This window comes from Phascolarctos cinereus, unplaced genomic scaffold, assembly GCF_003287225.1.
Source record: "Phascolarctos cinereus isolate Bilbo 61053 unplaced genomic scaffold, phaCin_HiC Scaffold_9;HRSCAF=440, whole genome shotgun sequence".
NCBI classification, from domain to species: Eukaryota; Metazoa; Chordata; class Mammalia; order Diprotodontia; family Phascolarctidae; genus Phascolarctos; species Phascolarctos cinereus.
The window spans coordinates 119,540,750-119,557,513 of NW_027556402.1; the positions used below are offsets into that span (position 1 = coordinate 119,540,750).

Here is a 16,764-nt window from a genome sequence, read left to right on the forward strand (position 1 = left end):
TTCCTCTCTCTTGTTTGGTCATTAACTCTTTCTAAGTTCCCAAATTTGTTTTTGATATCCCCTTTTATGTCTAAATTATATACCCATATTGTACTTATTTTGGTATATGGTATTAGATATTGGTCTATGGCTAGATTCTGACAGACTATTTTCTGTTTTTTTTTTTGTCAGCAGTTTTTATCAAATAGTGAGTTCTTCTCCCAATAGCTAGGATAGAGAGATGTCTAAGACAGGATTCCTGCCCTCAAGGAACTTACATTATAATAAAGATAAGCATGCAACTTTACTGTAAAACATTACTTTTTTCAGTATGTGACTGATGCCATAATTGTCATATATTTATTCATTTGGAATGTTGGTGGGTTCATGGTTGTTGTCCTTCATTCTTGAAGAGAACCAAAATGACATCACAATGATGGGGTCAAGGTACAGTGTGTCCAACTAGACCAATACAAGCTCAGAAGCCTCTACCACAGGTTGAGCACAAATAGTCCACATGAACATTTGGAATGGAGGCGTCTCTAAATTTGAGCATTACATTTCTTTTGAGCTACTGCAATTCGGCTTTGCTGGTAGAGTAGCAACTTCTTTGATGTGGGCATTCTAGGCTAGGTGGTCCTCTGAAAATGTCTCCCATATCTCATAATTGATTCCAAAGATCTTCAGTGAGACTCTGAGAGTATCCTTGTTTCACTTCTTTTGACCTTCATATGAGCAGTTGCCCTGTGTCCATTCTCAGTAAAATAGTCTTTTAGGCAAACATTCTTTTGGTGTTTGTACAACAGTGGCCATCCCATCAAAGTTGTTCTCTCTGCAGTAGAGTTTGAATGCTTGCCAACTGAGCCAAGGAAAGGACTTCAGTGTCTGGTATCTTATCTTGGCAGATGATCTTTAGCATCTTCCTAAGACAATTCAAATGGAAGCAATTTAGTTTCCCGCCTTGTTACTAGTACACTGTCCAGATTTCACAGACATACAATGAGGTCAGCACAATGGCTCTGTAGACCTTCAGTCTGTAATGTAAGAACTTTGAAACAGAGGATGCTTTTCATTCATTTCTTTTTGAGTATTATAGTCAAATTGGTATATGATCTTATTTATGTGGCAACCCATCCATTCTTGCCTATTCTCTATGACTCTTGCTTATACTCTCTTAGAAGTTTATCACCAGATTTCCACCCAGTGTCTTGGCATCCTGTCTCGCATTTTCTAGACATGGTGAGATTAACAATGGAGCTAGAGTCTTTCCCTCTGGTAATCTTTCTAATTTAACAGAGGTTGGAAGTGTGCTACAAATGTGGAATGCTGCATGTACTTTTAGATGAGGTTATTGTATTGTTAGTTTTGCTCGACTATTTTACTTTGTTATAAAAGACCTCTCACAGAGTAGAGGTAATATGAAAATATTTGTAATGTTAAAACAAAACATGTCAATAAAACTTTAAAAAGTATTTTTCTTTACTTTTCATTCTTTTTTAGAATATTTATTCTTTGGGGAAGGGTCAAAGGAGAGAATCAGGGATATATTAGGGCAAAATGTCAATAAAATATATTTAATTTTTTTAAGTGGTGCATCTAGGTACTAGAGAATTTTAGGGGAAAGAAGGATCACAGCATGATCAAACTATAAAACATTTTGTGAGAAGATGGTGTTGGATTTGCCCCTGAAAATGGAAAGGATTTTAAAGATTAAAATGGAGGGAAAGGGGCTTCCAGAAGCAAGTGGTCTAAACAATTAGTCAGAAGATGATTTAAATGCATGTACAAGGAATGATGTGTTGCCCAGATGTTCTAGGATTTAGGCTTTGTGTAGAGCAAAGTCAGTCAATAAATTTAATTGAGTCCAAATTTCAAAGACATTTGTATGCTAGACTAAGAAGTTTGTACGATATTTGGTAAAGGTAATGAGTTTCTTAAATTAAGCAAAACAGCAAACATTTATTAAGTCTCTACTGTGATCCAGGCACTATGCCTTAGCACTCTCAGTGCTGAGATTTAATATGCATTTATTTATATCTATAGGCATGGTGTACCATTCATACATTCATTCATTCACATTTATTGTCACTCTGCATGATCATAAAACCAATCAACTAGATCTAATGAATTGTCCCACTGTTTCCATCTCAGTCCAAACAATCAGACTAATGACTCTGCCCCATGTTTCTGGCTTCTTAGATGGTCATTTTTATGCTCACATGGGATTTACTATGTAAATCAGATGGTCCATCTTTCTTACTATGTGACTGAGCTTTTCAGGGTAATATATAATCCACAGTACATCTGTTACCCCAAATTTCTGCAGAGTTCTTCATTTATTATGTCATCTTATACAGATCATCTGTGTTTTTTCATTAACTAATTTATTTTTTGTTTTCAACATTCACTTCCACAAGATTTTGATTTCCAAATTTCCTCCCCACCTCATTCCTTCCCCCACCCTAAGACAGTGTGCATTCTGAATACCCCTTCCCCTAATCTGTCCTTACTTCTATCCCCCCCCTTCTTTTATCCCCTTCCCCTTCTACTTTACTGTAGGGCAGGATAGATTTCTATACCCCATTGCCTGTATATCTTATTTCCCAGTTGGATTTGCAAACAATTTTTAACGTTTGTTTTTAAAACTTTGGGTTCCAAATTTTCTCCCTTCCTCCCTCCCCACCCACCCTCATTGAGAAGACAAGCAACTCAATACAGGTTATACATGCGTAATAAGGCAAAACACTTCAATAATAGTCATTCTGTGGAAAACTAACCATATTTCCCTTTATCCTATCTTGCCCCACATTTATTCTATTCTCTCTTTTGACCCTGTACCTCCTCAGAAGTATTTGCCTCTGATTACCCTCTCTCCCAATGTACTCTTCCCTCTATCATCCCCCTGCCCTCTTATCCCTTTCCCCTCTATTTTATTGTAGGTTAAGATAGATTTCCATACCCAACTGAGTGTGTGTGTAATTGCCTCCTTAAGCCAAATCTGATGAGAATAAGATTCACTCATTCTTTTTCACCTTTCCCCATTTCCCCTCCAGGGTAAAAGCCTTTTCTCGTCTGTTTTCTGTGAGATAATTTACCCCATTTTACCTCTCCCTTTCTCCTTCTCCTAGTATAATGCTCTCTCACCCCTTAATTTTATTCTCCAGATATCACCCCTTCATCTTCAACTCACCCTGTGCCTATCTATCTATCTATCTATCTATCTATCTATCTATCTATCTATCTATCTATCTATCAATACATATAATGCTTTTCCCCCTCCAACTAACCTAATACTGACAAAGGTCTCATGAGTTACAAATATCATCTTTCCATGTAGGAATGTAAACAGTTCAATTTAATCAGTCCCTTATGATTTCTCTTTCCTATTTACCTCTTCATGCTTCTCTTGAGTCTTATATCTGAAAGGAGAATTTTCTATTCAGCTTGGTCTTTCCATCAAGAGTGCTTGAAAGTCCTCTATTTCACTGAATATCCAATTTTTCCCCTGAAGGAGTATACTCAGTTTTGCTGGCTTAATCCTATCTCCTTTGACCGTTGGAATACTATATTCCAAGTGAAGCTGCTAAATCTTGTGTTATCCTGATTGTGTTTCCACAATACTTGAATTGTTTCTTTCTGGCTGCTTGTAATATTTTCTCCTTGACCTGGGAACTCTGGAATTTGGCTACAATATTCCTAGGAGTTTTCCTTTGGGAATCTCAGGAGGTGATTGGTGGATTCTTTCAATTTCTATTTTGCCCTCTGATTCTAAAATATCAGGGCAGTTTTCCTTGATAATTTCTTGAAAGATGATGTCTAGGCTTTTTTTTTTTTGATCATGACTTTCAGGTAGTCCAACAATTTTTAAATTATCTCTCCTGCATCAATTTTCCAGGTCAGTTGTTTTCCAATGAGATATTTCATATTGTTTTCTATTTTTTTATTCCTTTGGTTTTGTTTTACAATATCTTAGTTTCTCATAAAGTCACTAGCTTCCATTTGTTCCATTCTAATTTTTAAGGAAGTATTTTCTGCAGTGAGCTTTTGGACTTTCTTTTACATTTGGCCAATTCTGCTTCTTAAGGCATTCTTCTCCTCATTGGCCTTTTGGACCTCTTTTGCCATTTGGGTTGGGGTATTTTTTAAGGTGTTATTTTCTTCAGTATTTTTTGGGTCTTCTTAACAAGCTGTTGACTTGTTTTTCATGATTTGCTTGCATCACTCTTATTTCTCTTCCCAGTTTTCCCTCTGCTTCTATTACTTGTTTCTCAAAATCCTTTTTGAGTTCTTACAAGGCCCATGACTGATTCATATTTTTCTTGGAGGCTTTGGATGTAGGAGCTTTGACTTTGTTGTTTTCTTCTGGTTGTATGTTTTGATCTTCTTTGTTACCAGAGAAAGATGCTATGGTCTGACTTTTTTTGTGCATTTGTTTGGTCATGATCTCAGCCAATTTCTTGAGTTTTATACTGTTTGTTAAGGTGAGAATGTACTGTCTCAAGCTTCAGGGGTTTTGTGCAGCTGTTTTCAGAGATACTTCTAGCGACCTGTAAATTTTCAGTTCTTCCAAGGTGGGTGGTATGATAAGGGGCGAGGTGTTTACTCCTTTCCTGGCCTGTACTCTGGTCTATAAGTGACCACAAGCACTCTTTTCTACCTTGGAACTGTGAGGTTTCTCTCTGCACTGCCACTGCAAACTCCACCATGCCAGCATTCCTCCTCACCCCACGACCATTACCCAGAACTGTGACCCAGCTCCAAGCATGGGCAAAGCAAGAGAATCCTGCCTCAGCACCAGCAAAGAGATCCCTACAATCCCCCTCTACTCAGCCACTGGATTGCCCCTCCATCTGTGGGTGGAGAGCTCTGGAAGCAGCCATTGCCCCAGGGCTGTGCTGGGACTTAGGCTGGACCAAGCTCCTCTCTTACTGCGGTCAAACTTTTCCTACTGACCTTCTAAGTTGTCTTTGGTGTTTGCTGGTTGAGAAGTCAGGAAACTGCCACAGCAGTTTGACTGAATCATAATTCAGTCCCCTGAGGTCTGCTCCAGGTTTGCTGAGGCCTGGTCTTTGCATGCACCCCTATGCTGAACCGTGCTCCTTTCCAGCCAGTCACAATAGCGCTTTCCAATCAACCATCCAGGTTGTCTTGGGCTGGAAAATTGGTTCACTCAGTCTTTCTGTAGGTTCTGCTGCTCTAGAATTTGTTTAGAGCCATTTTTGACAGGTATTTGGAGAGGTTTGGGGGAGAGCTCAAACAAGTCACTGCTTTCACTCTGCCATCTCGGCTCCCAATTAGTACTTTCATCTATGTGTTGTTCTTTCTGCTGCTGTATAAAATAGTCCTTTCTTTGATTTCTCTTAAAACACCTTCAGAGTCTATCTCCTGTTTCTATACTTCCAAGATATGGGGAACAAGTCTGTCTTCACTTTATCTATCCATTTCATGGTTTAATATATTTTAGCCTTCCTTGTTAGTTCTCCATTCATTTTCTTCAGTGCTACATCTCCATAGCCACAGAGTAACACTGGGACTTCATTATATAATTATTTGACACAATTTGGCTTAGCATTTGGCCTGTGACTCAATAAAGAGTACATATGCATTCCTAGCCCAATTCAACTTTATGAGTACTTATGCAATGGGAATGTCCCATTTTATTGGTAAGTTCTACATACAATCTGTCTTTTTTCTCTACCATGGCCCAATCATGACCTAGGTGTCAGTTGACTAAAAGGCCTTTTCTCTGTCTTATGTATCCATTAGCAAATGCATCTTACTTTTGAAATAATTGCTTATACTGGAACATCCCCAAAATTTAATTTAATTCAGCAAATAATTATTAAGTTCTTAATATGTCTCAGGCACTGAAGATACAAAGAGAAAAATGAAAACCATTATTTTCCTTCAAAGAGAGCATTTTTCTTTATTTTTTAAATTGATGCCTTTTGTTTTTGCTGTCATTATTCCCTACATCATTGATTCTGTTCCTGCGTGACTACTGGTGACTGAAAACTCAATACTTTATGTGTGATATTTTATAAAAGAAATATAAAATAGGCCAGTTATATGTCAAGAGTTAAGAATAATTGGTGAGCAATCCTAGTATTGTCCCATTGTTCATGATATATTAGAAGAATCATTGCAAGGCTTTCAGTGCTTTGGATAAAGCCTATTTGAAGGATTTATAGAAAAAAGGAAAACTACCACATAGGGTGAAAGATCCCAAAGGAGAGGCCATCTACCATGGGGGAGGGAGTGCTCACATCAATGAGTTTATAGATTCATTGTTTGTCATCTTCCAGTGTTTTGCAGTTACATAGCCTTGTAGTTAGACTCATCTGCCTTATAGTTAATTACCGAGAGGAAGCTTGGAGAAGACCAGCAATCAGGAAACCCTAGGTTCAAATTCTGGCTCATGTATTAGGGATATGACCTGGGAAAGTCACATGATATTTCTCAAACTTAGTTTCCTTTACTGAAAAAATGAAAAGGATAATATCATTACATCTCAGGGTTGTTGTGTGGATCAGAAGACATAATGAGTATAGAATGCTTTATAAACCTCAAAGTATAATATGAATGCAAACTATTATTACCAAGGTAACTTCAATATCCTTTAAAAATAAGGACAATCCATTAGTTATACCTTCCTTCATAAAAGTTTTTTTTTTGAAGTTAATCATGATTAAGTGACTTGTCCAGGGTCACACAGCTAGTAAGTGTCTGAAGCCAGATTTGAACTCAGTCCTCCTGACTCTGGGGTTGGTGCTGTGTGCCATCTAGCTGCCACAATGTAAGAGTTTTTTCAAAATTAATTTTAATGTGAGATTTTCACCAAAGGTGAAGAAATTAGATGAGAAATATTTATTTAAAAATCACCAATGTTCCATGTAATGCTCTTTAAGACATATTAATCTAGAAATGTTTCTCTGAGGGCTTTTCCATTTGTTCATGACACAATGAAAAGGGTACTTAAGTCTAATCTTGAAGAAACTCTACTGGATCTACAAAGATGAAGCATTAGGCCTAATCCCTGTATTTTACCCTGGCATACAGTTTAGACCAGATTCAATCCTGGGCAACCTGAACTCTAATGAAAGGAGACTAGGCTTCCTCTTCCTATACTCTTTGACTCATTAGGTCCCATGCCCTGGGCCCTTGATAATGATTTTTTTTCTTTTTATTATGATTTACAGATAGGATTCCCCTCCCCCCCTCCCCCCAAAAAGCAGAGGGAAAACACAAAAAGTAATCGATGCATGATGTTTTATATATATATGCATGTGACAGGTAATTCAATAAAAGGTTTGATTACTTAATATCATTACTGTTATAATCTACTGGGAAGCTGATACTTAAATATCCTCAGAACATACAGCAATTTGCAGGGTTACTGCGTGGACATCTTACATTTCATGTCAGCTTGGCACTGTACAAAAAATTCCTGATGCACATATGCTGGTAAAATGGGGCAATCCTTTTGTTGGTAATCTTACTTCCAAGGAAACTAATGTAATTGCCAGAGATTTCTCCTCTACTGCCAGCCATCTCTTGCTCCTGTCATGATCAACTAGATCTTTCATTGTACTTCTGAACTGTTAGAATTCATGAAGTTGCCTCCAAGCCTGAACATACCCACCTTGGAATAGGTGCTGCTAGACCAGATTATCTAGATTGACTAACTTCATTAATTAAATTTGTTGGATCATTATTTTCTTCAATTTACTTGGCTTGTGTAGCTACCATATGTTATTGTTGGTTTTTATCCTTTGTTTTTGAAGAGGACCAATGATATCACAGGGTGATATCTTGATTCATGCAGGAATTAGATCTAAGTGAGGGAGAGATGCATAAAGTGGTCAGCCTCACTCTCTCTTCCCAAGTCATTGAGACAAAAATGAGGACAACTGGCAATGGCCCAGGATGTAGTGGATTACCTTGACATCTTCAATGTCTTACCAAGCTCTAAGTGCTATGCAGCACCTGATTCAGCCACCTTCATAGCCATTGGCATTCTTATCCAACCAGTCTGCTAGGAAAAGTCTTCACATGTTGAAGTAGACACCTTTCTAACTCACTGATGGATTTGAGGCCCATCAGTTACTCTTAAGCTGATTTAGCCCATCTGCCAAGACGGTTTACCCAAGTGTGGCCACCATGCAGGAATGAGCTTCTTGCAGTCTTGAGAGTGGAGTACCAGGTAGATACCAAAGGTGGATGAACTTCCCTGAAAAGAGCTCAGTAAACCTTCACACCAGAGGTGCTAGTACTCCTTGAGCACCTCATACACTTCAGTTAACATATAAGAAAATAATGGAGCTGTGTAGCCTTGAGCTACATTACCTCTTTCACAGATTTTAAATTAAATTGTAACAAAACTTAGAGTCTACTGAGTTCTACATTGTACAAAGGAGGAAACTGAAGCCCAGAGAGGTTGTGATACACAAGTAGCTATAGAGTTAGATTCAAACCCATGCCTTTTGACATGTCCATCAATTTTTCTACTATACTACATGACCTTGATGTACTCAGAATAAAGATTCACAATAATCAAGCAAATTTGGTTGCTATTAAATATTATGTGCTTTGTATATTTATTCTCTAGTGGCTTATTAGAGGCATCTAGGTGGCACAAGTACAGAACCATGACTCAGAAAGACCTGAATTCAAATCTTGCCTTAGACACTTACACTTGTGTGACCTCTATGTGCCTCAGTTTCCTTAATTATAAAACAAAGGTAATAATGACACATATATCCTATCCTAGAATTATGGTGAAGATAAAAGGAGACAATATTTGTAAAATGTTTTATAAACCTTAAAGTGATATATAAATGCCAGCGGCTATTATTAGCTATTTCTTGATTTTCTACCATCAAATACCTCAACTTTTTTAAAAAGTTGAGTTAAGCTACAGTTAAGCCTTGATGTCTGGCTCATGGCAGTGATTTCTCAGGTGGAAATTATGTTACATAAAAATGTGATTTGTTGGTCACCTGGTGTAATAAAATTTTGTAAAACAATTTCTTAATCCAAAATGCTGTTTTTCTTCTTCAAAACATTTGATTGCCATTTTTCTTTAACCACAATTTTTAACAAATCACATGATTCATTGATGGGCTAAGCAGGCCTATGTTGCTTTATTTAATGATACATTTACTCAGGATCATTTAGTCTGAACCTGCCATCTGGTTTCCAGTGGGGTTGCCATACTTGAAAATCACATAATTTTCTGACTTCCAAACCAGTAAGCAAAATTGCTGTAGGTATACATTGATTACTAAGGCATCAGTATCTCAATAATGACTTAAATGCTATCCACAATTTCTATCCAGAAATCCTTCAGTAATGTTCTTTAAACAAATTCCTATCTAAAAGTTACATTTATGCTTATTCAGTGGAATGTCAGCTGAATGTCAGTCACTTGGTCAAATCCATTGCAGGTTCTTGGGGATGTTTTTGGATTTAGAATGTTCACATTGTCTAATTAAAGAGAAATGTTCAGTTAACACAATGGTTTATTGTCTTAAATTTGAAGACCCACAGAATATAAACATAGCATGATTCTAGTATTCCAGGATGTGGTTGACTGCATGGACATGTAGGAAGAAGAGGATTAGTGAGTCAAAGATAAATCTAGGGTTTTGAAATTGAGAAAGAGAAGAATGGGTTCAAAACTCACTTTGATGCTTATTAATCATGTGACCTTAGTCAAGTCATTCTAATCTCCTTGGATCCCAGTTTCTTCCTCTGTAAAAAAAAGGAGTTGGATTAGGTGATCTCTAAAGTCTCTTACAGCTCTCAATATATGATCTTATAAATGAAAATGTTGATTTCATTGGAATTTCAATAGATCTGTGGTCTTATTGATGTGGGCACTCCTTTCAATGATTCGTATTCCAACTCATCCATCCTTTCTCACCCTGTGTGACTCTTACGTATATCCTTTTATAAATCCTCCTCAAGAGGATTCAGACAAAGTTTTGGGATTTTTCTTTAGCTCTCTTGACATTGTAAATGGACTGCCCATCAATTTTCCTTTGCTCTCATAATATGGGTAGTTTACTTTTTCTGATCTCATGTCTCTATGATGACACCCTTTATACCACTTTAGAGAGGAAACTAAATCAAGATCTTAAGTTTTAGGATGTATTTAGTACAGATTGATACTAAACATTCTTTGGTACCTTGCATGGAGGGAAAAGATAATTTAAAGTAGACATAGGACAGTATTCTCTCATGACTGGTAAATATTGAAAATACTTGCAATAGGACATAAATTTCCATATTGTTTTTCTGTAGCTAAAACATAGAAATAAAAATCTCTATTTATGAAAATAAACATATCTTCCAACTATTCAATTTAAGGACAAACATTTATCAAATGCCTGCTATGTAAAGTCACTTTGCTAGGTGCTGGAGATACAAATACAAAGAATGAAACAATTGTGACTAGGGATTGCTATATTCTATGTATTTATATCCTCCACAATAGTCTGTCACACAATAGGTACTTAATAAATACTTGTTGATTGATTAATACAAAGACCACAGAACAAATAAGTAAGTAACTCTTCCCTTCAAGCTGCTTACATTTTCCTGGGCTGTGGAATGGAATGAAATCTTTTAAATTAAATCTGCAAAGGAACAATATTGGACTTAGTTTGGTATAAGAATAGAAAAATCAAACACAAAACAATTAAACAATTCGCCCCAATAAGTTGTGTCAACATAGTTGACACACCCTACTTAAGGCCTGATTAACTTGGTATATGAAGGAGTGGATATGCTTTATTATCAGAGGTCAAAGGACACTTGGTTTGGAAGCAACCTTAGAGTTCATCCAGACACTAGGGATGGTGAAACCAAAGCCTAGAGATAGTGCCTGAGAGAGCTCCTAAAGGTAATACAATGTTTTAGTGATAGTCATGAATAAGATCTCAAATTTCTGACTCCTTCAATATTTCATTTATAACAACATGCTACCTATGAGACTTTATTAAGGAAGACAAATCATTTTGGTGGTACAATACTAAACCTTTGAGGCTAACCTTAGGAAGTGTGGCCCTCCAAACTTCACAGAACAAATCCAGGGTCTGTGAAGTTTGGATTCACTCAAAGGACCACATTTGTGGACCTAGAGGGCCACATGTGGCCTGAAGGCCACAGGTTCCTCCCCCCTGGTCTAGGTAGACCCAAGAAGCTTAACTTGCCTAGCTATTCTTAAGTTCCTATGTTGTAATGTTGGCAAGGATAACAGTTCATTACATCTATTTCTATGAATCTCCTCCCAACTAATAATTTCTTCAGTTACCTCACCAAGCTATTTGTTGCTGCTATTGGAATGAGGAAAGATAGAAGGAAGACAATTTTTCTCTTTCTTTCTTTCTTTCTTTCTTTCTTTCTTTCTTTCTTTCTTTCTTTCTTTCTTTCTTTCTCTTTCTTTCTTTCTTTCTTTTTCTTCCTTCCTTCCTTCCTTCCTTCCTTCCTTCCTTCCTTCCTTCCTTCCTTCCTTCCTTCTTCCTTCCTTCCTTCCTTCTCTTCTTCTTCTTGTTTCTGGCTAGGCAATTGGGGTTAAGTGACTTGCTCAGGGTCACACAGCTAGTAAGTGTCAAGTGTCTGAGGCTGGATTTGAACTTAGATCCTCCTGACTCCAAGGCTGGAGCTCTATCCATTGTGCCTCCTGGGCTGCCCTGACAATTTTTCTACATAGTGAAGCAAATCCCTTCTATTTTCATCGGCAAACTCCAGATTTTATTAGCTAGGATACCCTTAAGCACTCCCTAGAATCAAAAGCAGCCACTTATTTCTGTAGTATTCCTTCTTAGTCCCATTCCTCCTTTCACCTTCTCAGCTGATCTGTAACTTGGCTTTCAAGGAGGAAATAATGGCAGGGGTGGCCATAAATGTTCTCAATGTGGAATTTGGGGACAAATGTCCTGACTCTGAAATGACAGGTCTCCCAAGGGCAGAAGTGTCTGTCTGAAATGCCTGATCTAGCAGAAATTCTCATCTAGCAGATACATTTGAAGTCACCAATAAACTCTTAACAAGAGGAAATAGGCCAATTGATGGAGATGAATGTGGAAGTTAGATGGCTTCATACAGCTCTATGAATTGCACAATCTTGAATCAAATCCCCGAGTTTGCCATGTCATCAGTCTGAATGGCCATGTGAGAAAGAGCATTTATAGGTTTGTTTCTTTATTGGTCAGGATCAATGGAGAGACTGCCAGAAATGACTAGACTTTAATTTTGTATTTCTCATTTTAAAGAACCATAGTATGTAAAATATCTTACAAATGTTCGTTGCTAAATATAAAGTTTTGACTGCCATAGGGCAGAATTGAAAAAGCTCCTGATCTAGTTGAGATTTGGGTTCAAGTCCTGGTTCTGTTTTTTACTAGCTATATGAACATGACGCTTAATGAAATCTAATTTCCTCATTATTAAAATTGGGATAATAATACTCTCACTACCTATGTCACTAGGGAAATAATGAGGAAAAACTACATCCTATGGGAAAAATCCTTTACAAATCCAGTTGACTGACTAGTTAACTCACTTAAACTGCTATATAAAAATGAGTTATAGTTTGAGTTTGAATTTATAATATAGAATAAATTTATCATTTTAAATGCCTTGTTTATATCGGTCAGATGAATTTCTATGCGCTTTTGATTCTTCTGTCTTGTTGGGATAAGTAAACTATCAGGTAAGAAAGAAGATAGAATCTAAGAACGAGATTTTTTGCATTTGTGCCTACAGATCATAGAAGTTGTTTTGTCTTGGGGGTGGAGCCAAGATGGCAGAGTGAAAGTAGTGACTTGCTTAAGGTCTACCCCTCCAAATACCTGTAAAAAAATGGCTCTAAACAAATTCTAAAGCAGCAGAACCCACAAAAAGACAGAGTGAAGCAAATTTCTAGCCCAAGACAACCTGGATGGTTGATCGGAAAGGTATATCTTGTGGGGAGGGGAGAGGAGCATAGTTTGGCATGGGCGTGCAGGCTGCAGCAAACCGGGAACAGGCCTCAGAAGACTGAATCGCGGGCAGCTGCGGCAGTTTCCAGACTTCTCAACCCACAAATACCAAAGACAACTTAGAAGGTCAGTGGGAAAAGTCTGTTTCCGCGGTGAGGGAGCAGCTAGGTCTCAGCCTCAGTTCCCCAGCAAATGTGGCCCAGGGCAGTGGCTGCCTCCTGAGCTTCCAGCCCACAGACTGAGGGGGAATCAGGTGATCAGAGGGGGATTGCAGGGATCTCTTTGCCAGTGCCGAGTCAGGAATCTCTTGCTTTGCCCGTGCTTGGATCTGGGTCACAGTTCTGGCCAGCAGTCCTGGGGCAGGGAGGAATGCTGGCATGGTGGAGCTTGTAGTGTCTGGGGAGAGGAAATTCTCACAGTTCCAAGACAGAAAAGACTGCTTGTGGTCACTAATAGACCAGAGCACAGGCCAGGAAAGGAGTAAACACCTCGACCCTTATCATACCACCTTGGAAGAACTGAAAATTTACAGGTCCCTACAAGTGTCTCTGAAAACAGCTGTAGAAACCCCTGAAGCTTGGGACAGTACATTCTCCCCATTGGAAGCAGACTCTTGCCTTAACAAAAAGTTTAAAACTCAAGTAATTGGCTGGGATCATGAGCAAACCTCACAAAAAGAGTCAGCCTATATTATCTTACTTTGGCAACAAAGAAGATCAAAACATACAACCAGAAGAAAACAACAAAGTCAAAGCTCCTACATCCAAAGCCTCCAAGAAAAGTATGAACCAGTCCCAGGCTTTGGAAGAACTCAAAAGGGATTTTGAGAAGCAAGTAAGGTAAGTAGGGGAAAAACTGGGAAGAGAAATGAGAGTGATGCAAGAAAATTATGGAAAACAAGACAACAGCTTGGTAAAGGAAACCCAAAAAACACTGAAGAAAATAAAACTTAAAAAATAGCCTAACCCAAATGGCAAAAGAGGTCCAAAAAGCCAATGAGGAGAAAAATGCCCTAAAAAGCAAAATTGGCCAAGTGGAAAAGGAAGTCCAAAAGATGACTGAAGAAAATACTTCCTTAAAAATTAGAACAGAGTAAGTGGAAGCTAGTGACTTTATGAGAAATCAAGACACTGTAAAAGAAATCCAAAAGAATGAAAAATTAGAAAACAATGTGAAATATCTTATTGGAAAAACAACTGACCTGGAAAATAGATCCAGGAGAGAGATTTAAAAATTATTGGACTATCTGAAAGCCATGATCAAAAAAAGAGCCTAGACATCATCTTTCAAGAAATTGTCAAGGAAAATTGCCCTGATATTTTAGAAACCGAGGGCAAAATAGAAATTGAAAGAATCCACAGATCTCCTCCTGAAAGAGATCCCCAAAGGAAAACTCCTAGGAATATTGTAGCCAAATTCCAGAGTTTCCAGGTCAAGGAGAAAATATTACAAGCAGCCAGAAAGAAACAATTCAAGTATTGTGGAAACACAATCAGGATAACACAAGATTTAGCAGCTTCTACATTAAAGGACCGCAGGGCATGGAATATAATATTCTGGCGGGCAAAGGAGATAGGATTACAACCAAGAATCACCTACCCAGCAAAACTGAGTATACTCCTTTAGGGTAAAAAATGGTCATTCAGTGAAACAGAATCAAGCATTCTTGATGAAAAGACCAGAGCTGAATAGAAAATTTGACTTTTAAATCCAGGACTCAAGTGGATCATGAAGAAGTAAACAGGAAAGAGAAATCATAAGAGACTTATTAAGGTTGAACTGTTTACACTCCTGCATGGAAAGATGATATTTATAACTCATGAGACCTTTCTCAGTATTAGGGTAGTTGGAGGGAAAAATATATATATATATATATATATATATATATATATATAGATATATAATATATAGATATATATATATAGATAGATGATAGATAGATAGATAGATAGATAGATAGATAGATGATAGATAGATAGATAGATGATAGATAGATGGCACAGGGTGAGTTGAAGATGAAGGGGTCATATCTGGAGAATAAAATTAAGGGATGAGAGAGGATTATACTGGGAGAAGAAGAAAGGGAGAGGTAGAATGGGGTAAATTATCTCATGAAAAAACAGAAAACAAAAAGTTCTTACATTGGAGGGAAACAGGGAAGGTGAGAGGGAATCAGTGAATCTTATTCTCATAGGATTTGTCTTAAGGAGGGAATAACATACACATTCAATGGGGTATGGAAATCTGTCTTACCCTACAGGAAAATAGGGGGGAAAGGGGACAAGAGAGCAGGGGATGATAGAGGGAGGCAGATTGGGAAAGGGGTAATCAGAAGCAAATACTTCTGAGGAGGGACAGGGTCAAAAGAAAGAATAGAATAAATGGGGGGCAGGATAGATTAAGGAAATAGAGTTAGTATTTCACAACATCTCTACTATGGAAGAGTTTTGCATAACTGCACATGTATAACCTATATTGAGTTGCTTGCCTTTTCAATGAGGGTGAGTGGGGAGGGAGGCAGGGAGAAAATTTGGAACCCAAAGTTTTAAAAACACATATTTAAAAAAAATGTTTTCACATGCAACTGGGAAATGGGGTACAGAAATCTATCCTGCCCTACAGGAATGTGATAAGAGAAGGCGGGGAGAGATAGAAGAGAGGGCAGACTAGGAGAAGGGGTATTCAGAATGCACGCCATCTTGGGGGTGGGGGAGGGGTGAGATGGAGTTAAAATTTGGAACTCAATATTGTGGAAGTAAATGTTGAAAACTAAAAATAAATTTAAAAAAAGTTGTTTTGTCTTTGCTGGCTTAAAATATAACTAACTTCAGTGCCCTTTTCATCTTCTTTAGTTGACATTTTGGCACCCCGCCCCCCCCATAAATTTACATTGGCTTTTAATACAAGATTACCTTGTGGCAACTTTAAAACCCAGACTAGATTTTAGCTGGTCGAAATGAGAGTGGAGTCAAAGAACTGAATAAAAGACAAATAAAAAAACAGTTCAATAGATAGTTAATTAAAAGACTAAAAAGTGGGGTTTCTGAAGGGCAGAGATGACTGAGTAACGCACAAGCTTATCGTTTCAGGAAGCATGGCTTTGGTTAGGGACAAATCATCGGAACTTGAGCTTGGGTAAAGATCCTGGTAATATGAATATTACCTCAAAGAAAAGCTACAAACTCCATCCCCAGGGTACATGTAGCAGGGATCTCAAAATATTCAGTCTTAATCTTTAATGGGATATGCGGAACAAAAACCACATTCCTCACTCTTAACCTTTTTAATTAAGTACAGTCTTAAGTCAGGAAGAGCCAATTGATCATTTTATGTGGAAAAATGTGAACTTATTGCTACAAATAACAATCATACTAGAAAACAGAAGGATTAGGGCAGCTAGGTGGAGCAGATAAAGCACCGGCTCTGGAGTCAGGGGGATCTGAATTCAAATCTAGCCTCATATACTTACTAATGGTGTAACTGTGGGCAAGTCACTTAACCCCAATCGCGTCCAAAAAACCAAAACCAAAAAAGAAACAAAACAAACAAAAAGAAGACAGAAGGATTGTAGATGGTGAATCCACTGTATAAGAACAGTTATGGTGAAGTATCAGGGAATAGAAACAAATGAATCTCACTTCCATACATGTCAAATATTTATAGTAAGGGCTTGAAACACTAAATATTTGAACAAATGCAACCAGCTTAATAAAGTTTAGCACATATTGTGTATAAAATGTGGTGCTAGGTGCTGGAGATACAAAGACAAAAATGGAAAAGTTCCTGCCCTCAAAGAGCT

At 37.7% G+C, this 16,764-nt stretch overlaps 1 long non-coding RNA gene across 1 annotated transcript in view; it reads right to left on the reverse strand.

Moving 5' to 3' along the window:
* Positions 1-328: 328 nt before the first annotated feature.
* The window catches only part of LOC110194910 (uncharacterized), a 44,782-nt gene continuing 28,346 nt past the window's right edge, over positions 329-16,764 (reverse strand). The window contains exons 2-3 of the long non-coding RNA XR_013484050.1: positions 9,665-9,732; positions 329-902 (exon numbers count right to left, since the gene is read on the reverse strand). This is a non-coding gene — a long non-coding RNA (uncharacterized LOC110194910). The remainder of the gene's footprint in view (positions 903-9,664; positions 9,733-16,764) is intronic.